The sequence below is a fragment of the Littorina saxatilis genome, unplaced genomic scaffold (genome assembly GCF_037325665.1).
Source record: "Littorina saxatilis isolate snail1 unplaced genomic scaffold, US_GU_Lsax_2.0 scaffold_869, whole genome shotgun sequence".
Taxonomy (NCBI): Eukaryota; Metazoa; Mollusca; class Gastropoda; order Littorinimorpha; family Littorinidae; genus Littorina; species Littorina saxatilis.
Window position 1 is genome coordinate 42,017 of NW_027126963.1, and position 5,000 is coordinate 47,016.

The 5,000-nt window shown below is 40.0% G+C and overlaps 1 long non-coding RNA gene across 2 annotated transcripts in view; it reads left to right on the top strand.

Annotated features, from left to right (window-relative positions):
* The window catches only part of LOC138955435 (uncharacterized), a 6,713-nt gene that overhangs the window by 718 nt on the left and 995 nt on the right, over nt 1–5,000 (top strand). The window contains exons 2-4 of one of the 2 annotated variants that reach the window (XR_011452231.1): nt 55–384; nt 2,982–3,095; nt 4,322–4,810. This is a non-coding gene — a long non-coding RNA (uncharacterized lncRNA). Of the gene's footprint in view, nt 1–54; nt 385–2,981; nt 3,096–4,321; nt 4,811–5,000 lie in introns of those variants that run through there. The other variant, XR_011452230.1, reaches the window with a different exon arrangement.

Genomic DNA, 5,000 nt, shown 5'->3' on the forward strand with positions numbered 1-5,000 from the left:
GGTGTTGTGAAGATATACGTTGTCCTGATTTTACTGTATGTCTTTTCATTTCAGGCAACATCTCAGATTATCACATCACTTACCTCAGATTTGCAGACCAATGCAATATCACAAGTCGCTTTACGGTTAGTGACGGGTGTCTGTACTCATTAAACCGGCTTGCAGAAATCATAGTAACTGAAGGTACCACGAAAATCCCAATATGCATGATAAGTTATATCAGTGGAATATGCAACACTCCAAGTGAATGTAGCTGTGATTCAGGATCAGAGAGATTCGTCGTCACCAGAAGTTCTACAGCCCTAATGCCGTTGACTTGGGAAGTGACTGGAAAACTCGAGAATGACGCAACATTTCAGATGTCAGTGAACATGGATTCAACATGTAAGTCAAACGCTATGTACAACTAACTCAATATTCCTGTACATAGCATGACGTCCCGTCTTTGTCTCTGTTATTCCAGTGAGAAAATATCCAGCAATATTGCTCCGTAGGCCTAAAGTTCGGCCATGTTCCTAGGCAAATAATTGCGCAGCCGCAGAAACAAGAAAAAATACATATTTTATGAAATGATTGGGAGCCACGCAAATTTGACCTCTTAATTCTGACCTTGAACCCGCTGTTGATAATCTGGAAGGTTGTACCAGAGATGCAGATCTATCTCTGGTCGTGCCGATTCATAGATTCAACCTACAAACTGCAACTTCATCTGTGATCAGATTGCCAAGCAATGCGTGGACTCTTTTATTCTAAAGCCTTATGGCTCGTTTCGGCAAGCATTAAACGGATGAAATTAACCACATGCAGTTTATTTCTTCAGACAATTGCAAACGCGTCAAAGCCTCTTGTTGGGTTCGGTGTTTTGTGCAGAAAATTAATGTCTTCCACACGATAGATTCGCTGATTTGTCTTACAAAGCCGTCATCAACACGAACACAACGATTGCAGAGGCAAACTCTGTACCTACACGACTGAGACACAAGACTGATTATTTCACAGCTGCAATGCCAACAGAGAACAAAGACGTGTTGGGTACTCACGTTAAGTCTGCACTGACTTGTAAGCTAGGAACAGACGGACAAGTCCGAACAAAAGTAAATGACGTCAAAGTCTCTTTCGTTTTGCGTGTAACTTTGTCATGACGTCTTTTTGTGAGAGTGTGCGCGACAATTTTTTTCGCTTCTGGTGTTATTTTAGACAGGGAAAAAGCAACTCAGAAGTAGCTGAAGCCCATGTCTTGAAACAGCTGAAACATTCTTTTGGGTTGCCGTTTCAATGTTAACCAAAAAGTTAAAGAAAAAACCAATGTTCAGTTGCAAAATGATAGCGGATTGAGCATATGTGACCCTCCACCACGAAATGAGTCGCATGTCACCTCGCGCGGTTCTGCGCTAGGCTTAATATAAGTCCGGGGAGTGTCTGGGAACAGTGTGAGGGTCACCTTAGTCACAGGCTTATAACTCAAAAAGTGTTCGCTCTTTTCTAAAACGGTTTTCACCACTGGATAGAGCATAACAAACTCTTTAGGAAAATGTAAAAATATGAAAATCATGCAAAGGTGACATGCGACTCATTCCGTGGTGGAGGGTCACATTTAGTCCGGTTGATGAAGGTACGATTGAAGCTTTTATTCACTCCGTCAACCAACAAGTCCAAAAGCAAAGAGACTGCCAACGTTCCAAAATTCAGAATAAAAAAACAAGAAAGGTAGGTTGTTGGAACGTTTGTTATTGACAAAGCAATACATTCACAGATATTTCGACCCAACGGTCTTTTAAGTGAACAGACAAACAAATATTCACACACAACTTATCTTGATAGTTCTGTCAGTTTACGTCCACTCGTCAGGAAGACGAGCGAATGAATGACGTAAACTGATAGAACTATCAAGATAAGTTTTATGTGAATATGTGTTTGTTGTTCACAGACGACAAACAAACAATGCGTGTTTCCTGTCTTGTGATGACGATTATGTCGTTATAAATTATCTGTACGTTGTGAAGACATTTCAAAACAAAATGTAGCTTTGATGCGTCACGGAATATATACGTTACACATCCGATTCATCCATGGAATTGGTATTTCGTTTCGACAGGGGAATGAATTCATGATGTCTTTTCCGGAACTGGACAAAAGTGGCCTTGCCAAGACTGAAACAAAATATGGTTTTACCACTTATAGGCTTGTGTTGATTATTCTGCCCATGGTGAATTTCCCATGCTTTGTTTCCACATCCCATGACAAATTCTCCTTACTTTGGTCATGCCATATATACGTAGCAGGTCCGATTGATCCATGGTATAGTGTTATATTTTGTCTCGGCGGGGGTGACAGAGCCTCGAATGACGTCATCATATTCATTGACCCAGTCTCGACAAAACATTACGCGATACCATGGATGGACGGAGCTGTAACTTATACATACACACTGAGACATTTACTCAGTCGTGCTGTTTAACTCAACTTCGTATATCATCAGTTCAAAACGGGTGAGAACTAAAAGGTCGAGGACATTTGGTCGAGGGTAAAAATGTTGAGTGGACAACAGGTTGAGGGTGAAAAAAGGTCAACAGCAAGACTCCAAGGGGACAAACAGTCGAGGATTGAACAAACAAGTTAAGGATTTAAATACGTAGATTTCATTTGTGCCCATATGTGGTTAATTCATAATCTTTGATTATCCATTCATAAAGAAAATGCGAATGTTGAGTGAATATGAAACACGCGGATTTGAATAGGATCTGAATAGGTGTAGGGGTGATTTGTGAATAAAATTCACCCCCCCCCCTCGCCCCCCCCCCCCCATCCCTCTCCGCACACACATTAGTGGCACAACCGGAGTGCATCTGAGCTGTTTTGATTACGAAGAGTCAAATGTACAATCATAACAAATATACCTTATTTTTAACTAACATTACCAAAAGCATACATTCTTGCGTCGTGTCCCTTCTACAAGTTGAATGTACTTGTATTTCACAAAGGCCCCATGAAATACCGCCCAGTGGGTGAGCATTTCTCATCCACGAACCAGAGAAATGCGGGATCCCTGAACAACGGTTTGTTGACAACATTGAAGACACCAAAGACAACACAAGGTAACAGATTAAGCATACCAAATACAGTGTGTGTGTGTGTGTGTGTGAGTGTGTGTGTGTGTGTGTGTGTGTGTGTGTGTGTGTCAGTGTGTGTGTGTGTGTGTGTGTGTGTCAGTGTGTGTGTGTGTGTGTGTGTGTGTGTCTGTCTGTCTGTCTGTCTGTCTGCGTGTCTCTCGTAAGGATGTTTATCTCTCTGAATGTGTGTGTGTCCGTTCTGTATGTCTGCATCTCTGTGTTAGTGGGATGTGCATTTAATCCCTGAATGCGATCCCTTGTTATGTTGGTTAACTTACAAGTCTATTGCACTGTGTGTTTTGTTATATTTAGTCAAGTTTTGACTAAATATTTTAACATCGAGGGGGAATCGAAACGAGCGTGTGTGTGTCTGTTTGTGTGTGTGTCTGTGTGTGTGTGTGTGTGTGTGTGTGTGTGTGTGTAGAGCGATTCAGACTAAACTACTGGACCGATCTTTATGAAATTTGACATGAGAGTTCCTGGGTATGAAATCCCCGAACGTTTTTTTCATTTTTTTGATAAATGTCTTTGATGACGTCATATCCGGCTTTTCGTGAAAGTTGAGGCGGTGCTGTCACGCTCTCATTTTTCAACCAAATTGGTTGAAATTTTGGTCAAGTAGACGAAGCCCGGGGTTCGGTATTGCATTTCAGCTTGGTGGCTTAAAAATTAATTAATGACTTTGGTCATTAAAAATCTGAAAATTGTAAAAAAAAAAAAAATTTTATAAAACGATCCAAATTTACGTTTATCGTATTCTCCATTATTTGCTGATTCCAAAAACATATAAATATGTTATATTTGGATTAAAAACAAGCTCTGAAAATTAAATATATAAAAATTATTATCAAAATTAAATTGTCGAAATCAATTTAAAAACACTTTCATCTTATTCCTTGTCGGTTCCTGATTCCAAAAACATATAGATATGATATGTTTGGATTAAAAACACGCTCAGAAAGTTAAAACAAAGAGAGGTACAGAAAAGCGTGCTATCCTTCTTAGCGCAACTACTACCCCGCTCTTCTTGTCAATTTCACTGCCTTTGCCATGAGTGGTGGACTGACGATGCTACGAGTATACGGTCTTGCTGAAAAATGGCATTGCGTTCAGTTTCATTCTGTGAGTTCGACAGCTACTTGACTAAATATTGTATTTTCGCCTTACGCGACTTGTTTCTCTTGCCAACGGTTTGTTTACTTCTATCTCAGAAGAGACGACACAGGGAAACAGTCCAAGCCGAGACAGTAAACTTTCGTTTGGGCTTGTGGGGGGGTGCATAGCGTGCACTATTGCACTAAAACAACTACATATTCAAACCGTATCTCTGATGTTTATTCAGGCATGTACAGATTTCAAATATACGACAAAAGTGATACTAATTATGCTGTGATCTAAAACACACCATGTTTGTGAAATACCTCTGTAATGTCGTACGTACCCTAGTGCAATACTACCTGACGAGTGAAATACATACATACACGATTTGGTAAATACTAAACTAATCTCTGTGGGTATATTTTTTGCATTAGGTACATTTGTATATGTCGTGTAAAGTGAGCACTAATATAATTATATTTCACAGAGAGAGAAACAATCTTACTTCAATGCACTGTCTTGAACTGCATTATCAGGCCACAACCAGCTTTAACAATTTAACACATTTTACACAGGTTTAAAGAACAATGATGTATAGCTTCTTTTTTGGCTCACGTAAGTGTAGCCTATGCGATCATAACTTTGTCTGTCTGTGCGTGCGTTTGTGCGTGTGTGCGTGTGTGTGTATGTCTGTGGTAGAAACTTTAACATTTCCGAGTCTATGTGTGAGTGGTTATCCAAGACTATGGATACAGCTCGCATAAGATTACGTCACGGTCAAAAGTGTTTGAC